The sequence below is a fragment of the Mauremys mutica genome, chromosome 1 (genome assembly GCF_020497125.1).
Source record: "Mauremys mutica isolate MM-2020 ecotype Southern chromosome 1, ASM2049712v1, whole genome shotgun sequence".
NCBI classification, from domain to species: Eukaryota; Metazoa; Chordata; order Testudines; family Geoemydidae; genus Mauremys; species Mauremys mutica.
The window spans coordinates 271,577,675-271,598,042 of record NC_059072.1 but is presented as its reverse complement, the minus strand read 5'-3'; the positions used below and the strand labels follow the sequence as shown (position 1 = coordinate 271,598,042).

Sequence of the window (20,368 nt, the reverse complement as noted above, 5' to 3'; positions counted from 1 at the left end):
CGACGTCCACACAGGAAATGAGATTCAAACTGGCCAGACAGGAAAAGGAATTCAAATTTTCCCGGGGCTTTTCCTGTATGGCTGATCAGAACATCTGAGCTCGGACTGCTGTCCAGAGCGTCAACAGAGTGGTGCAGTGTGGGATAGCTCCCGGAGCTACTAAGTTCGATTTGCATCCACACCTAGCCTAATTCGACATAGCCATGTCAAATTTAGCGCTACTCCCCTCGTCGGGGTGGAGTACCGAATTCGAACTAAAGAGCCCTCTAGGTCGAATTAAATGGCTTCCTGGTGTGGACGGGTGCACGGTTATTTCGAATTAACCCTGCTAAATTCGAATTAAAGTCCTAGTGTGGACCAGGCCTTGGATTGGCTTCCTCTCAGAGCACTGAACTCCACACTATGTACTACACAGCCTCAGGTAGTGTAAACAGGCATAGCTCTAATGAAGTCTGTAAAACTACACCAATTTACAGCAGCTGAAGGTCTGACTCTACATCTTTATTTGTCTCCTAAAGTTGGTTAATAAGTATGTAAAAATATCAATACAAAGACAATTTTAATCTGGTTCATAAAATATTTCAATGTGGACGGAATTTAAAACTTCTGCTATATAGATGCATGGCTAGTGAGATGAAGGCAGCTGGAAGACTAACGGAGTTAACCAACTGAGTTTGGCAGTGGAAGAAGGCAGAGAGTTAGGGTCCCCCTCACTTAATTTGCAGATACTCTATAAGGAAAAATCAGCAATGGGAGGAAAACATCACTGCTAACTCTTCCACTGCCTACACCTGTGGGGTCCCTGGCCAAACAGGCATCCTGAACCTTGAAGCTTCTACCCAGGTCCTAGTCTTGATTTGCTAGAAATGCAGCCTGCATCTAGCCGCCAATGGAAGCCAGGGAAGGGTACCCATACAGCGTGAGAGGCGTCTGTTGGTGCAGTCCAACAGGTAGTAGGTAAGAATGCTGCAGGAGTACTGGCTTGTCTTCGTTGCATCCAGGAGCAGAAGAACTTCATTGACAAGATGCATATGGCAATGCGTGGGATGGACTACAGTGGCAGCAGAGGAGGAAGGAGAACTTCCTGCTCTGTGGGGAAGAGACTGGCTGCTGGCAATTTTGGGCAATTGACAGTGCTTATCCCTCCCCTAGGTTCCCTGTCCACCAGGTAAAGAACAGTTATTCTGTACTAGCAACAGAAGAAGAGGAGGATCAGACTCCAGTGGTTGAGTAGGAGGATGTCACAGGGTGTCTCTGTCACTACCTGGTACACTCCACTGCCTGGCTAGTTCATGTGGTTTCATGGTCACAAACACACACCGAGATGTGTATTTATTCTTTTCTTACAAAGTAACAGTGTAATGCAGGCTTACAGCAAGGGGAAGCTTCCGTGCCACCTTCATTCCTCAGTCCAGGCTCCCCTTCTCAGCTTCTCTTCTGAGCTAACCCTTGCTTCCTGTTCCTCTGACTAATATCCTCCCTAATATCTGGCCAATTACCTCATTAGCCTAGTGATTACCACCCAGGTGCTCATAATCTCCCAACAGAAGTGTATAATTGACTTTAATTAACCCTGCACTCTTCCCAATGCTGCAACAAACCCACAGACCCCACAGTGCTACTAATAGTACCCTATCACACACCACCCCCACTTATTTCATATCAGGCCTTTTCTTGGCTCCAGAAGAGGTCGGTCATCTTTGCTGCCAGTGCTCTATCCTCTTTATGGGATTGGGATTCTACTAGGGCAGTGGTTCCCAAACTGGAGTTCTCGGGAAAAAAATTTCCTAATGGTGGACAGAGCTGTCCCTAGGGACCCTGGGCAGCATGGGGTCAGCAGCTCAGAGCCCCTGGACTTCCAAGAGTTAAGCAGATCAAACCAAGCATATCTATCACACTGAGGAGATTTAAACTTCAAGACTCCTCATAAGAAATGGAAAGGGAGGTGGATATTTTTTGCTGTTTTTAAAATTAAATAGACAGCTAGTATTGTTTTAAAAATTATTATGAAGAACAAGTTTAAGCTTTGTTGTAACATGCGTTGTTTGCCTGGACTGCTCAAGACCTAAATGCTTGTGTAGGAGGAACTCTTTAAGTTGACTTCTTAAATACCTTCATGCTGTTTCACATCTGTTACTCCCTGATGAAACATAGGAGCCTTGTCTTATAACAGGCTTATTCAAAGTGATACAAGCTATGAAAGTGAGATCTTGGAAGCGTGTTGCCATTTTCATAATGCAATAAAATTCTGTAATTACAAATAATAATTAATAATAAATCATGTGTAATAAGCATGTAATAAAACAAATTTTATATTTCCAAGATCACTGCTTTTATAATTTATACTCCGGTAAAAGAGAAAATCCCTGGAAATCTTCATTTTTAGGAGACAGTTCACAAGATTTGACATTTTAGTGAAAGGGATTCATAGGTTGTTAAAGTTTGGGAACCGCTGTACTAGGGATTCCTGTTATTTTTAGGGCTGGCCTTCTGTGTACTACCGATGAGGGTCTCCTGCCTTCCATCCACAGAAAAGTACACTTGGAGGGTAGAGGTTTTCCCCACATCTCTGCCTCAGCCTCATAGGTCATTCCACCGATCACACCCCTCTGATCTTTCCTCCAGTTTATTTACCTCTTGGTACATATCTACTCATGTGAATATCAGGGTCCCTCTCTTTCCCTGGCTTATCTTGCCCCTGGTTTGGGACTCTTAGGGTAGGTTCACCCATTAAGGCTTCCTTGTCAGGACCTCTCTATTTCTCTTCAGCTTGTTCTCCATCCTGTGCCTTGCCCAAGGCTTGTTCCTCTTGGGAGTTGGCTAAGCCTCCGCCATCCTTCTCCTCTAGGAGTCCCTGATTTAGCACTTCCCGCTTCATTACCCCCTTCTTGTTTTTTCCTTCTCCCCTCAAGTCCTCCAGTGTGTTGCATCTTTTCCAAGCTTGTTACACACTGCACCTGGAGGACTCCCTGGAGGCTCCAAATGGGTGAGCTTTTTGCACCAGTTGGGGTCCATTCCCCTATCATCTTTCTATTACATAAGGGGAGTGGGGCCCAGTCTGTTCCTAACATTACCAAATAAGGCAAAGACTTTATCATCTCTACTCACTGCCATCTAAACTTTCCTTCTACTTCCAAGGGAATAACCACCACAGGACAAGTGCTCTTTTCCCGTGTATACAATAGATCATTATCATTGCCCACTCCTGTCACTACTGAGGCCTAACCAGGGCGCTCTGTATGAGGGAATATGTTGCCGCTGAATCCACAATGCTTGACTCTTGTTGTTCTTTGCCTACTCCTGGGTGGCGGGTATCACAGGACAGGGGCATAGGTGGAGTTTGGGAGGGCAGGGGGGGTGTAGCCACCCCAAACTGCAAGCCTCAGGCAGGCAGTCTGAGTATGCCATGTAACGAGTTCTGCAGAGGAGTCAGGAGACCTGCTGCTCTCAGCTTGGGCTCTTGAGGCAGGGAGTTAGAATTTTGTTTATAAACAGAGTGATTAACAGGTGATTAAGATAAGAAAGGGCTGTTAGGATGTTTCCTAAAGGCTTGGCTACACTTGCAGATGTAGAGCGCTGGAAATTAAACCAGCCTTCAGAGACAGCATCAGGGAAAACACTGCCATGTGTTTACACTGTCAGCTGCAAGCGCAGTGGCGTGGCCACATTAGCAGCTCTTGCAATGCCACAGAGAGCAGTGCATTGTGGTAGCTATCCCAGTGTGCAAGTGGCTGCAGCATGCTTTTCAAATGGGGGTGGGGTGGACTGTGACAGGGAGTGTGTTGTGTATATGTGGGTGGAGAGACTGTGTTTTAGGGGGGCAGAGAGTGTGTCAGCATGCTGTCTTGTAAGTTCAGACAGCAGAAGACCCCTCCCCCTGCCTCTCTCTCACACACACAGAGGCACAAATGCCAGCCTCAGTGGCAGCAGCATTCCACAATAATGGTTTGCTTTGTGTCCTGGAGCAGATAAGCATGCCAGCTGTCAGAAATGGAGCTTTGAAAGGGGATATCCACATGCCTGCAGCTGAGTTCAAAACAATGACCAGAGTGGCCACTTGACTTCAGGGGATTATGTGATTTTTCCAGAGGCCAGTCACAGTGCAGTAATGTAACAAGTCATCCACACTGACACCTGGGCACTTCAGCTTTAAGCTTCTCATGGAGGTGGATTACCAGGAGCAATCCAGCTGCAGAATCCAGTGCTCTAAGTGCCTTGCCAGTGTGGACACATCAGGAGTTAGGGCACCCAGGGCTGATTTAATGTGCCCTAAATTGCAAGTGTAGCCAAGCCATAAAGTTAAATAATCTGTTCCAAGCTTGGTAAACTGCAAAAAGTAAGTAGCCTAATGACAGAATGTAATTGTAGATTTTTCTACAATTGTTTCAATTGTTGGATTCAAGAGGTGGTAACAAAGTTACTAATATATTCCTTTGAGAAGATAACTGATATTTTAGACAAAAGAAATGCAGTAAATCAAATCTACCTGGATGTCAGCAAGGCATTTGATATAGTTCCACGTGAGAAAGTTAGATTGGAGAAGATGGGGATTAATATGATAATTGAAAGGTGAATAAGGAACTGGTTAAAGGGAAGACTACAACAGGTCATACTGAAAGGTGAATTGTCAGGCTAGAGGGAGATTACTAGTGGAGTTCCTCAGGGATCAGTCTTGGGACCAGACTTATTTAATATTTTTATTACTGACCTTGTCACAGAAAGTGGGAGTGTGCACATGAAATTTTGCAGATGACACAAAGCTGGGAGGTATTGCCAATATCAAAGAGGACTGGAATACCATACAATATCTGGATGATGTCATAAACTGGAGTAATAGAAACTGAATTTACATTTAATAGTGCAAAGTCATGCTTTTAGGGACTAATAACAAGAATTTTTGCTATAAGCTGGGGACTTATCAGTTGGAAGTGATAGTAGAGGAGAAAAAGGCTGTCTGTATTGGTTGATCATAGGATGACTATCAGCCATCAGTGTGATGTGACTGTGAAAGAGGCTAATGCAATCCTATCACATATCAGGTGAGGTATTTCCAGCAGAGACAGGGATGTATTTAGTACCATTATACAATGCATGGTGAGACCTCATCTGGAGTATTATGTGAAATTCTGGTCTCCCACGTTTAAGAAAGATGAATTCAAACTGGAACAGGTGCACAGAAGGGCTACTAGGATGATCAAGAATGGAAACCCTATCCTATGAGAGGAGACTCAAAGAGCTTTGCTTGTTTAGTCTAACCGATAGACGGCTGAGAGGAGATATGATTGTTCTGTATAAATACATCAGAGGGATTAATACCATGGAGGGAGAGGCATTATTTAAGATAAGCATCAATGTGTATCCCAGAACAAATACATCTAGACTTGCCATCAACAAGTTTAGGCTTGAAATTAGGCAAAGGTTTGTAACTATCGGAGGAGTGAAATTCTGGAGCAGGCTCCCAAGGGGAGCAGTGAGGGCAAAAAATCTAACTGGCTTCAAGACTGAGCTTGATAAGTCTATGGACAGGATGATATGACATGACTGCCTACAGTGGTACGTGGCACATCAGCGACTGCCTGCAGCAAAAATCCCCAACGGCTGGAGATGGGACACAAGATAGGGAGAGCTCTGAGTTACGATAGAAAATTCTTTCCCGGGTATCTGCCTGGTGGGTCTTGCCCACGTGCTCAGGGTCTAACTGATCACCATATTTGGGGTCAGGAAGGAATTTTCCTCCCAGTCTGATTGGCAGCGACCGCGAGGTGTTTTCACTTTCTTCTGCAGCATGGGGCATGGGGTCCCTTGCAGGTTTAAACTAGTGTAAATGGTGAATTTTCTGTAACGTGAAGTCTTTAAACCATGATGTGAGGACTTCAGTAACTCAGCCAAGGTTATGGGTCTGTTACAGGAGTGAGTGGGTGAGGTTCTGTGGCCTGTGTGCAGGAGGTCAGATTAGATGATCATGATGGTCCCTTCTGACTTCAGTAAGAGTATCCGAGTAAGACTATACATCACAATTTTAAACCTAACCAGTGTCCCATAAGTGACTTGCCACAAGATGTCAGAACATGTAATATTAGAGCTGAATGGGTCTAAATATTTATTTCATTTTCTTTCTTGATATAGGAATTAGATGCAGTGCTCCTGTCAGTTATTTCTAAGTTATTATCTGCGAAAACACTAGCGTTTTCAGTTGCCTAAGTAGCCCCTGGAATCATGGTTAAAGTTGTCCTCCCCCGCCTCCATCTAAAATGGCACCCCTTTGGTCAGGCACAGAATTTGTCCCTCCCCACACATGTGGCCCCGTGGCCTGACAGGACCCACTCCCAGCCCCCCCAAATATAGACGTCAAACTACACCTATGCCTCCCCTGGAGTATTGTGTCTGGTTCTGGGTGTGACACTTTGGGAAAGATGTGGTCAAACTGGAGAGAGTCCAGAGGAAAGCAACAAAAATTATACAAGATTTAGAAAATCTGACCTATGAGGGAAAGTTTTTTTAAAAATGGGTATGCTTAATTTGAGAAAAGAAGATGGAAGGAGGACCTGAGAATAGTCTTCAGATATGTTAAGGGCTGTTATAAAGAGTATTTTGATCAGTTGTTTTCCAGGCCCATTGAAGGTAGGACAAGAAGTAATAGGCTTAATCTGGATCAAAGGAGATTTAGGTTAGTTTTTAGAAAAAAAAGTCTCGCTATAAGAAATAGTTAAAACTCAAATAGGTTTCCAAGGGAGGTTGTGGAATCCCCATCATTGAAGGGTTTTAGAAACAGGTTAGACAAATGCCTGTTGGGATAGTCTAGGTATACTTAGTCCTACTTCAGAGCATGGTGCTAGATTAGATGACTTCTTGAGGTCCCTTCCAGCCCTAAATTTCTATGTTTCTATGATAGTTCTGAATAAAAATATGGTCCAATGAAATTCATGGACTTATTAGTCATTTATAGAGTAAAGAGATGCAGCATGCACTGAGATGCCTGTTAATAGGCAACAGGTGTACAGCCTCAGATCTACCTTTTTTATCATCTGTATTAAAAGCTGCTGCACACTCTACTTCAGCAATCTCCAGACCCAGAAATGCAGCTCTATTATTTTAGACCTACTTTATTCAGATAACTTAGTTATCCTCTTGCCCACACAAGAAGGTTCCCAAAACAGCTGGAAACTCCTATGATCTGATAAATTAATAGACCCCAGAAATAGGTGAGGAAAAAACCCAACTAATTATGTAGCCCACGAAAGCTTATGCTCAAATAAATTTGTTAGTCTCTAAGGTGCCACAAGTACTCCTGTTCTTTTTGCAGATACAGACTAACACGGCTGCTACTCTGAAACCAGCAACTAATTATGGTATTTTCAAGAGAGGGAAATTAAATGAAAAGCAGAGAATAAACCATATCCAAGACAATGCCTACAGTACAAAGAATGAAAGCCACGGGTGAAATTCATGCCTAATCAGAGGCTCAGCACAAGGCTTTTCAACCATTCAATTTCTACCTAGCTTTCAAAATAGTGCTTATATGGGATTTCAGTGGTGTATGTGCCACAGAAGTGAATTTTGCCCACAATGAATACAACAGGAAGGATGGGAAAGAGAACTTCACTTAGGGCTGTAGTTGCTCTGTGTGAGATAAGTAGTAATTTCTTCCTGAAGTGTCGCAAGTATGAAACTCTGCCCCTTCCTGAGACTAGCTAAAGTTTGGTATGTTTGAATCACTGTTTCAGTGAATAAGGGGAAAGAGAACTAACTGGGGGGCGGGGGTGGGGATAGGGGCACTAAAGATGTTGCCAACATCTTGCCAGAGTTAATATCATCTGCAGTGCATTCTCATCTAAACATGAGGTAAAAAGAGACTCTAGCTTTGAACAAAATCCTGGCTTCTCCCAAGTGTGAGGCTGTTTATATGGTATGTCTATTCCCATCTCCACCTCTTTCAGTGGCTTTTGCTCCTTTATTAACAGGAAAAGGGGACCATCAGGCTATTTAAGTAGTTGTTTACAATGTGTTAGGGAAAGTGAAATAATGCATTATGACTGTTGTTGTAAGTGTGCATGATTTTACTGACATATAGGCTTTACTTACAAAATTGCTTTCTCCACAGTTTTGGAACATAAGTTGCAGCTTGATAGGACGTATGTACACACATTGTGCAGACATACTGAAACAGGTCAATTTGCTTCAGCAAACTATTAAGCTAAGCTAAGTTACCTTAAAGCTATGTCTACATTGCACACCTTATTGTGGCACAGCTGTAGCCACTTTTTGTTGGCAGGAGAGCTCTCTGCCCACAAAATAAAATCACCCCCAACAAGGGGCGGTAGCTTTGTCGGTGCGACAGCGTCTCCTACCGACAAAGCGCTGTCCACACCATTTCTTTTCGTCGGTAAAACTGTTGTTGGTCTGGGGTGTGGTTTTTTCACATCCCTGACTGACAAAAGTTTTAAAGACAAAAGTGCAGTGAAGACATAGCCTAAGATTACATATTTTAAGTGGGTGACACTAGTGATAAAAGTTTGATAGCCAGGTTGCTGCTTTCAGTTAGACCCATACAACTCCACTGCATTTCACTGGGTTCGCACACATGTACCTGACTAGCTCTGTATTTGGAATTTAATAAACAATTCTGTTGATGATGGACAAGAAAACACAGAATGAGCTCAGTCCCTCATAGCTGTATTGAATGTGCAGAGCTAACAGGAATAAGCAGTAAAAGGTATGTTAGCCACTGAAGTGAGAAGATATGACTGTCTAAATATACATGAGGAGAGGATCTGTGGAATAGGAAAGGTGTTTTTATATAATTACTTTTCAGAGTAGAACCTCATTGATGATACAGTGAACATAAATGAAATCCTTGGCATATATTGAAGCAGCCTCTGAGGCCTGGTCCACACTGGGGGGCAGTGTCGAGGTAAGATATGCAACTTCAGCTACGGTAATACCGTAGCTGAAGTCGAAGTATCTTATCCCGACTTACCTCCCGTCCTCACCGCTCGGGATCGACGTCCGCGGCTCCCCCGTCGACTCCGCTACCGCCACTCGCTCCATTGGAGTTCCGGAGTCGACGGGAGCGCGTTCGGGGATCGATATATAACGTCTAGATATATATAGCTATATCGATCCCCGCGATATATCGACTACCCCGATTCGGTGGGTAGTCTGGACGTACCCTGAGAGGGAGAGTTGGCAGGCTTCACAGGAAGCAGTTTTGTTGAGCAGCCTTTGAACAGTTTGAACTGGTAGTGCTATATTCTGGCAGCAGGGAAACTTGGCTTGGTACATCAGGATTTCCCTTCACTTTTAAGCTATAAGAAAAAATAAATCCTCTCCGCCCCCCATTTGGGAATAGAAGATTCAGAACATGAAACCATTTTTCTGCTCTGAGAGTAGCTGAGGCTTCAGCATACCAATAAGAGTCCCAACCAGATAAAACTATAGAAACTGTAACAAAATGAATCAGAAACACTGAAGACATTTTAATTAAAGAGCAGAAGACACAAATTAACCTTGTTAGGTAATTCATATTTAATGGACTATTTTATTTTATTCAATGAGGGAAATTAAAGGTGATTAAAAGAGAAGCAAAATGTGAGACCACATCACAGCAATATCACTGCTCATAACGAACTTGTGATGTTGAATATGTGCTTTTAGCATACAGAAGTTTTCAGTTCACAGTTACAATAGCTCTGTCAAGGAGTACAGTTAGGTCTCATTAGCCTTATGGAAATGAAATCTAGGAAATTACTGTAAAACTAAAGAAAATGTTCATATGTGAAATCCTGTAAAACTATATCCTACTGGAATTCTAGAACCTACTTTTAAGATTCCTTCATATAAGGAAATACTGGAGAAAAGGAAACAACTAGTCAAGTGTGTAGAACAAAGAAATTACTAGGAAAAATCAAGGTAAGAAATATATCATTTTCCATATAAAAATAACTCTCCCATTGTGTGAGACAAAGTGGGTGAGGTAATATATTTTATTTCACCACCTTCTGTTGGTGAGAGAGACAAACTTTGTGCTACACCAGGGATCGGCAACCTTTGGCTCATGGCCCATCAGGGAAATCTGCTGGCAGACCGGGTTGGTTTGTTTACCTGCAGCATCCACAGGTTCGGCCGATCATGGCTCCCTCTGGCCGCAGTTCGCCGTTCCAGGCCAATGGGAGCTGCGGGATGTGGCAGCCAGCACATCCCTCGGCCTGCACTGCTTCCCGCAGCCCCTTAGAACAGCCGATCCCTGTTCTAAGGGACCATTCAAGGTGAAGTGGGCCTATTAACACCTCTGTAGTCATAAGACAAAGAGGGGGGTTAGTGGGTTACAAATTGTTGTAATAAGCCATAAATTCAGTGTCTTTATTAAGACCATGATTTTTAGTACCTGCCAAAGTTGTGAATTTAAGCTCCCAGGCTCACAGGAAACATGCACAACACTTTCAAAAGACGAGCCCAGGAGTTTAAATTCATAACTGTGCTAGACACCAAAAATCATGGCCTTAATAAAGACACTAGATTTATGGCTTATTGCAGCAATCTGTAACACACTAACCCCCTTTTTGTCCTAGACTGTAGAGGAAAAAACATTCTGAATGGTCCCATTAGAGGTCCAGCTCCTGCAAGGGGAAGCTCTGATCCACATGCTGATCATAAAGATGGGTGCCAGGTAGGGTGGACAAATGTCCCGATTTTATAGGGACAGTCCTGATTTTTGGGTCTTTTTCTTATATAGGCTTCTATTACCCCCCAACCCCTGTCCCGATTTTTCACACTTGCTGTCTGGTCACCCTAGTGCCAGGTGACATGATGCAGAGTGAGACTCAACACTAAAAGTCATCAGGCAAAGAGTAGCTTGAAGATTCCAGCACCATTTACTTTATTTTGCCTTTCTCTCCTTTCAATTTACCTCTTACAAGGAAAATGTGAGAAAATACATTGTAAATAAACTTAATCAAACAAAATTATCTAAAATTAAATTGTCTGTGTTCTTGTTTTTCTTTCCTTCCTTTCTCTTTTTATTAACATTTTCTGTTTCTTTGGTTCTTCTTTCACTCATTCTGTCTTCCAATGTATTCTCTTATTCTTTTTTCTTTCTGCCCATATCTTTTCTGTTATGAATATTCTTACACCTCTGTCATTTTTCCATTTCGATTTTCTTCCCCCTTTTCCTAGATCCTACACACATCTTTCTCTCTGCCCTTTCAAATATCTGTAGTTTGGAGGATTCACTCTGCTCCAACGGTAATGCAATGCTGTTGCACTTGCTTTTTCACAGTATAGTTTCAGTCTCTCTCTCCTTACTCTTTTTGAGAGAAAACCAGCACATTGCAATAAAATCTTGTTGCCCCAATATGCTAGTGTGATGGGTTAGATCACAGAAACCCCCTGGGAGCTGCTACCTGATGTGCCAAGACTATTTCTGCCCCTGCTTTCCTTGCCAGCTTGGGACCCCAGCATCCTGTCTTGCTGAGCCAGACATTCCTGTCTGCTCCAACACAGACCCAGGGTCTGAATTACTTGCCCCAGTAATTACAGCCCCAAAGCTTCAGACTTAACTGAAAGCAGCTCACAGAAGTGTGTAAAGCTTATACAGAGTATACTCATAAATTGTTCGCCCTTTATAATGCGGCTAGAGAGATATGCACAGACCGAACCTGCCGACGTGGCAGGTAAACAAACTGGCCCGGCCCGCCAGGGTGCTTACCCTGGTGAACCGCGTGCCAGAGGTTGCTGACCCCCGGTTTAACCCATCACCATGAGTTGCGGATTTTGCCTCCAGACTCTGGTTCTGTGGAGAAGTGTGTTCTAGTTGTGAGGAAGGTGACTGGGTTTAAAAATGTGAGGTATCCCTCCTGCATGAGAGAGGCTGTTGTGTTTGTTGCCATGCTTCGCCTTGTTAAGCAGGTGGTTGTGGAGGGCACTGTGAGGTGTTTTTGTCATTATAGTACCACTCTGGAAACCTGCTGTTAAAGTCACTATCTCTAACATTCCTCCTTTGTAAGGAAATGGACAGCTGGCTAGAGACCTGGGGAGTTATGGTACAATCACTAGACCTATTAGGAGGATCCTTTGGGCTGCAAATCCCCAGAAGTTTGGCATATCTTGTCCTTTCATAGGCAGGTTTATGTGATATTAAACAAAGCTTCTGAATTTAAGTTTCCCTGAAGTGTAGGATTGAGGAGTCTGACTACATTGTGTTTGTTGCCACTGAGGACATGGTCTGTTGTCATTGTGAGTGTCTGACACATTTGGTTAATCAGTGCTCTAAAAAGAGGCAGGCTGCCCAGGGGAATGGTGACCTCTTGCCTGGGAATGTGGGGGTTTCTAAGAGTAAAACACAGGGTGGGGTGGCTGTTGCAGAGGCTGGGTCCCAACAAGCTCCAGATATCGATTCTTGGGAGTTGTGCCCCCTTTACAACACAGAGGTGATGGCATTACTGGTTGTGGCTATTGAACCTGACAGCAAAATGGAGGCTGAGCCTATTGATGTGGAATCTGTGGCCTTGGCAGAGGATTCTGGCTTGCTGGGAAAGCCCGAAAACAAAAAAAGGCTCCACTTTCTGAGGGTGATGCAAAGCAGGCTAATTTGGTCAGTGCAGTTGGAAGCACAATTCTGAGGGTGGTTCTTTGGTTGGGGATGTGGAGAATTTCAGGTATTGCCCCCTCACTTCCAGAAGTCCTCCAGCCTCTCTGAGGATCCCATCTCGAAGTTGGTGTGAGGGATGATGAACTCACAGATTCTTTGGGACCTGTGCTCCCTGCGCAGGGATACACTCTGGATGCTATTGGTAGGTTTCTGGATGAGACTAAGGGGAAACATGGAGTCGAGATGGCAGATTGGTTTCCAGACCTTAACCTGTTTTTGTGGTCTGCTCAGTACTAAGAGATGTGTCTCCGTGTCTGAAGTTGGTGTTTTTGTTTTTATAGGTTTTTTCTTTGTCTTTTTCTTACTTTTTTCTGATGTGTATTGGTCTGATGGACAATTTTGTGGATCTCTGAATGTAAATGCATGCAGGAATATTAAAAAATGTATGGTTCTTCTTGAGTACCTGTCACAGAAAAAGGTAGAGGTTTCATTTTTGCAAGAGACTCACCCCACAGATGCAGGCAACCAAACTGATTGGGTTGCTGATTGGACAGGGGTGTGTGTTGGAGTACCCACACCACACGAGGTCTGTTAAGGTAGCTAGCTGGGCCAGTTAACTCCCTAGGCTGTACCTAGAGGAGGAACCAAGGAGCAGGGATTAATTAGATGAGGTTCAGCTGGATAGGAACAGAGGGGCCTGTATGAAACTCTGTAGCTGAGAGCAGCCAGGGGCTTCTGGGAGGGAGTCTGCAGTCACTCCCTGGGAGAAGGAAGGTGTGTTGGGGGTTATAGAAGCAATTATCCTACAGTTACTCCCTGGGAGGAGAGAGTTTAGCTTAGCAAACCTAGAGAAGGGGAGAGCCAGAAAGGTAGAAAGGGCTCAGGGAAAAGCAGAAAGGCATGGGATAGCATGGATTGTGGGTGCTGAAGTGAGGACCCCTGAGCTGGAACCCGGAATAAAGGGCAGGCCAGGGTTTCCCTATCAGCCACTAAGGAAGTGGCACAGACCATGCAGTGGAGCGTGGATTGCCTGGGACAGTTTCCCCTGAAAGACTTTGATGGCCTGGAAGGGGCACCTGTAGTTGCAAAGATGGGTGGAGAAACCATCAGAGGAGGATGCAACACCTAGAAGGAACCAATCCCTAGCGTATAGCAGGCGCTGCCCCTGGTGGTGAGTGAACCCTGTGATAGCGAGGTTTTTTCAGAGTCATGGGTCCACTGGAGGTGCAGTGTTTGCCTGTTTTGTTTTTTTTTGTGGACAAGGTGAATCCTGATTTGGTGGTTGTGCAGGAAGTTATTCCAGGCCATTTATTGACAGTTTGAGCTATTTCTGAGCAATATCATCTTTTAAAAAAAATAATTTCTATTCTCCTACTGGCAGGGAAGATGGTGGATTTTTTTTTTAAAGTTTGGATTCTCTTTGAACAGACTGTTTGACTAATGTTGTTTTAATTTTGGAGGGTGATTTTAATTGTACTCTTAATGAGAGATTGGATAGGAATCATTTGGAACAACAGCTACTGTCTGCTCAGCAATGTACAACTCTTACAGGCATCTGACCTGACTGATATGTAGTGATATTTTCACCTTTATGTGCAGGAATTTTATTTGTTTGGCCCTGGATGCCTCAATTTTGAAGTGTTATCTGATTTTTATCAACAACTTTTAATGGTTGGAGACTTTTTTTAAGCTGTGTCCACAGGATAAGTGGCTGGAGTTCTTAGCTCTGCCTACAGAACCTTTTGTTTATAACCCTGCTATGAGGATTCCTAGTCTTATTTCTAGGAGTCTTGTCTCTTTCTTTACTGCAACAGGTGTAATGAAACTGATTCATTTAATTGATTTTAATAATTTTATATTGGCCTCAGCAAATGTCTTGGCTTGGTTTTCATTCTGTTCACTGGGTGTCTCAGTTTTTATCAAAGGTGAAATCAGCCCTTCCTAGGGGCAGTATCGTCAGGCTAGACAGTTACCTTCTTCAGCGAGCCATTCTTGATTATATTCATGTTTCTATTTTCTTGCCTGTTGCTCCTGCTGTGGTTTGGGATGTTGACAAGCCTGGCAGCTTGCTTGCCTTCAGTGGGTCTTCTTTACTTTTACTAGCTAAGGCCATAAGTCATTGTATATGCTTGTGGTAAAGATTTTTCATTTTCAAATACTGGTTGATTATCCTGATATGGTATGGAAGCCAGCTTTTGATGATGGACGCCAGCCAATCAAGTAAACTGTATACAAGCCTCGGATTGCGAAAAGGATGGGTGATCGCCAGTGGAGAATTCTTCATTGGGCTATCTCTGCAAATGTGTATGTGCATCATTTGATTCTGGAAGTGTCCGTCTTGTGTCCTTTTTGCTATACAAAGGACACTGTTTTACATCTGTTTCTTGTTTCAGGTTACAGCTATTTGTCTTACGTCAGGGTATTTTTTGGTTATTGTCCTTTGATTTTTCTCCTACTGTATTTGTTGTTACTGTTAAGTATAGAGTCACAAACAGATCTGTGTTATACTTTGCAAATTTTATTTTGGGTCATGCAAATATAGCCATTTTTAAAAATAGATGGTGTAAATTATTAGTTACTGGGGTTTCCAATATTCTTTGGGTTTTTTAGATTTCATAGTGGTTTTATGCCTTCATTTGAGGTTTAGATATTCTACTATTATAAGCAATTTGGATCAATTTATTCAGCAATTGCCTATTTGAAATGCATTTTGTACTATTCAAGGTGGGTAATTATTTTTGAATTTGTAATTTTTCTTTTTTAATAAAAATCAGTACAGAAACAGTGAAAATGTTTTTTAAAAGTTAAAGTATCTCATTCACACACCCAGACACCTACATAGTCAGTCAGTCTCTCTTTCTTTCTTCTTTACACTGTTTCTCTCCCTCACCTTCCCCATCTTCCCCTTCCCCCCTGAGCTGGGCTTATAAACAGAAGTTTAATGTCAAATACTTTATTGTAAACTCACAAACTGTAAAAGCATGGTCAGTGGTTGCAATTAAATGCTGGTGCTCCCTCTTGTGGCTAAAGAAAGAAGAGAAAAGTTAGTTAACTAGAGCCAAACACTGGGAAGTATTGCACTCCCCAGTACTAGCTCAGTTGGAGATTATTGCAAGTGTAAAAGAGCAGTAAATCTTGATATCAGAAATCTTTGTTTTCAATAGTTAGGTGATCAGAAATGGCCAAGAACTTATACTGGTTGGCAAGGAGGAAAGATGCTATACAGTACTATTTCTACTCTCTAAAACTGATTGCACTATTGATGTTATAGAAGGAATGTTTATGTTGGTTATCCTTCTCTCTCTCTTTTACCCATATCTGAAAATATTGTGTGTACATCTTGGCAACTCCATGAAGAATAAAGTTCATTGTGCCCTGGAAATAATTGTTGGGATTTTTTTGTTTATATTTTTACAGGGAAGAATTGTGAATATGAAAAGGAAATATAGTTTGTGTGCAATGCTAGAAATTAAAACTCAGTTCACCACAAACTTTTAAACAAATAAACGCATTTCATCCAGCCCTTCCCAGTTCCCTTTCTTGCTTTGTTTTTAGACTGTAGTGACCTCAATAGTCAAATCATTTATGAGTATTTGTTGTTGTTGTTTTTTTTATTTACTGCAAAGTGTGGTGGTGAGTTTGTAATGTGGGAGATGGACCTGAGACTAACCAAACTTATCTCATCTAAAGGCTACCAAACATCCATTAAATGGGAACAACTTTTAATCCCTATATGGAGCTGGACTCTCTTCAAGCTAGTGGCCTACAGCTGAAAGGCTCTGTAGGCTATTGGCAATGTTCTAAGGTAGCCAGTCACCCAATTAGCACCAACTTAAAATAAGATTACATAAATATAGTCCATATCAAAACACTATGTTGAAAAGAACAAAAAGCTTGCAAAGTCAAGCCAATAAGCTTGCAAAGCAAAAGTTAGGAAATGCCAAAAGAAAGGTTGCCTATAGAATCTCAATATTGCTCCCCTGCTGAAGCAGGGTTTGAACCTAACAGCTTCACATCCACAGCCCTTCTTCTCCTGGAACTAGAGGAGTAATTACAAGTAGAAGTAGGCTGTTATCCTCTGTGGACAAGCTCCAAGAGGAAGACAACTCTTAGTGGGTTACACAACTGTTTGTTATCCATAAGTGGAATATTGAGTATCAGAATTCTTAGGTTCTATTTCTGGCAAAGTGGTGTAGTCTAGGGGCTAGAGAAGTGTTTACAGACAATATAACCAAGCACATAGATTAGACACTTTTATTCTGAAATGTACCATGACAAAGTGCAAGCAATTTGGTTCAGCCATATTAGTTGCCTGGGTTCTTTTCCCATCTTTGCCTGAAATGACCGTGTACTGTCACTTATCATTCCTCCAATTTACATATAATTTCTTGCGTCCTCGGGTAAGGATGATGGGCCTCGGTAAATATTAATGGTTGTAAAATACTCACATAGTAACACAAATCAGTAGAAATTAAATTTAGGAATTGCCTGCCATAGCGGATCAGACCTATGGTTCATCTAGCCAGGTATCCCATCTCTGAGAGCAGCTAGTACCAGATGCTACACAGTATGGTGCAAGAAACCCCACATTAGGCAGGTGAATTTGGTTTCATCTGCTGGCTCCCATCCCAGGGAATCTTTTCCTAGGCTTCAATGGCTCTCATCCTCCCCTAATCCTATATACAAGCAGATATGACATGAATCTATGTATATGGCTGCTCTATCTTCAACAAGACATCTTCCAATTTTGTTTATTTACTTAGCTACTATATTTGCTTACCAAGTAGTTCCATCAGTCAATGTAATTCCTTTTGCCACTTGATTAGCACTCACCAGAAAGGTCTTGCTTGTTCATTTTATTCCATTTCATTTTACCCCATCCCCTATTTTTAAGGGACAATGATAGTTTTGTTCTCATCTTTTTAAATAGGAAACCTCACTTCTTTTTTTTCTTGATTTTTTTTTAAATTAAATCCAAACCAGTTCTTACTTGGACAAAGTTTAAGTTTAAGAATTTTAATGATAATCCTAAAGTCTGATAATCCTAATGTGTTAGCATGGGAAAATTAAACAATGGGATACATTTCCATTATAGGACAGGTTAAATTAGAGACTAATTTCTAATATTGTTGATGGAGAATTGCATTCCTAATTATCCCTCCCACAGCACTATAAATGTGAAGATTTGATATGCTTCTGTTTTTTATCAATTGTAAATAACTGTAGATGTTTTATGGTATTATATGAAGCAGAATTAAACTACCATAAAGTTTGTGTGTGGTGATAATTGCAATTTAACTGCATGGTCATTACAAGATATTTTAATTAACACAATCATCATACAAACTGTGCATAACAGCATGCTGACTATATGACAATAGGGTTGACTGAACTGTGAGAATTGTAATTCTACCAGCTTTTGAGAGTCCCCCAACCCTAAATATTCTGCAGTATTTCTTTAAGCAAATTCAGTCCAAATACATGAAAACACTTTTAAATCTTGTTTAGTTTAATTTCTGTAGAAGATTTTGGCCCTCCTCCTTCCACATACCTGAGATATTTCATTCGCTCTTTGACATCTTCCCCCCACAGATTTGTAAATCACCAACTCATCAGAGATCTTTCAGAGATCTAAATTCTGACTTTCCCTTCTCTATCAGAGTACAGGGTTGGTTCTAGAGTCCTATTACTGGAGTGGGGCACAAGTGGGTGTTTTGCAGCTTTTGGATGTTGCTATTTAAAAAAAACAAACAACATTCCAAGATTCCAGGGGCTAGTTATACTCCTGGAAAATGTTGGATTATAAGATTTAAAAAAATTAAAATGTAACTACCGTGTCAGTATTTTGCTATATTGTATAACTTTACATAGAGGATGAAGACTCTCCAATCTCCTGCTTTTCCACTGCTTAAAACAGTATAACTTTGTACATATTTTGGACTTTCTGATAATAATTTGGGGCCCCTTGAAGATTGTTTTGGAAGGGGGAAAATATTCCCCCCCCCAACCCTCCTCCCCATGGTACCTAGCCTGCCAGGATATGTTTAAGGAAAATGGAATGCAGGCCTTTTGGTCTTAAAATCATATTACTTATATGCAGAATAGGCCGCTGGAGACAAGATAATGTAGAATAGGCCACTGGAGACATGAATTTTTCATGTGCCCAACAGTTTAATGAAGCAACAGAGTGACAACAAGGAATGAGCTAGTGAGGAAAGGCAGTAGTAGATTCAACGCAATGTAAAATTAATGGTTCAAAAATGACAGCCACCAGTGAACATTTAGAAAAGACAGATTGGATGCAGTGGACTGCATGATATGAGTATGCAAGTCTGAGTTTCTCAGATAACAAGCAAATAAGAAGAGTTAACTTTATAGACCGACTCTGGTAGCAAGACTAGGGTTGTCAGACATCCAGTTTTGGACTGGAATGCCTGGTCAAAAAGGGATCCAGTCAACACTGCTGACCAGGCCGTTAAAAGTCTGGTTGGTGACGTAGCAGGGCTAAGGCAGGCTCCCTGCTTGCCCTGGCTCTGTGCAGCTTCTGGAAGTGGATGGCATGTCCCTGTGGCCCCTAAGGGAAGGGGCAATCAGGGAAGCTCCCAGCACCGGCTCTGCAGCTCCCATTGGCTGGTGTCCCAGCTTTGGAGGTTGGATCCTGAGAAGTGGGGCTTCCTGTCCCCTTCCTTTCCTTTCCTCTTCTTTTATGAAATTGAGTGTTTATAGGAAATATATTTCTAAAATAATTCACATCTGATATTAGTCTTTCAGTAATACATTGGTGCACACAAGGTACAGGACCATGATCCAATTAATATCTTGTCTCGAGTGTGACCCTTAGTATGGAGCATCTCCTATTTAATATATTATATATATATATAGATCATTTGTATCTCAGTGACTAATAGGAACAATGAGATATAAAGAGGCTATAATGATAGCCTCTTTCATACAAAATTTATAACATAGTGCCAAATATTACTAAATGAAAATGTGGGTTCATATTATTATTTTATATTTGCACTGCTATAGCACCTAGGAGCCCTAGTCAAGGACCCATTGTGCCAGGCACTGTACACAGAACAAGCAAACAAAAAAAAGATGGTCTTTACCCCAAGAAGTTTACAATCTAACTGTAAGACAAGAGACAACAGGTGAATAAAGACAGAGGGTCGAGGACAATGAGACAATATTGGCCAGTATCACAGCAGTTGTCACAGCAGTTGTCACAGCATATGTATTTATATCTGTTTATGTCAGAGAGACAAATATGTAAGTTTCTTGGTGTTAATATAATTTATTATTTGAAATAGATTATTTCTAATTAAACTTACATTTTGCATGACAGCAATGCAAGTCTCCATGATGATAGCTGTTCAGAATATGATATAGTAACTGCACTGAACATGCTACATTGATCCAATCATAAAGGAATCACAAAGTTTTTACACATTCCAAATTTTTACTTGATGTACATAATGGAAAAATAAGATTAAGTTGCTGTCTCCAGCATTCAGCGGGTTTCTTAATTACTTTAACTATCTGTTTAACACTGAAACTCCCAGATATGAATGTCTCTCTGGAAAACTGCAATTAATTAAATACATATTGGTGAGTCCTGCCTTCTTGAGGACACTCTGGTATCTCATTCCTTCTTTATGTCTCACCATTTGTATTTATAGTGGAAGCAGCTAACAACCTTGTTTGCTGAATTGGGTACATGAAATATGGATAGTAGATTTGACCAGTCCCATACTCATTGCAGCTCTGGCCAACCTTCCT

The 20,368-nt window shown here is 41.8% G+C and overlaps 1 protein-coding gene across 1 annotated transcript in view; it reads left to right on the top strand.

The window, feature by feature from the left end:
- The window catches only part of GPC5 (glypican 5), a 1,065,559-nt gene that overhangs the window by 232,844 nt on the left and 812,347 nt on the right, over positions 1 to 20,368 (top strand). The window lies entirely within an intron of this gene.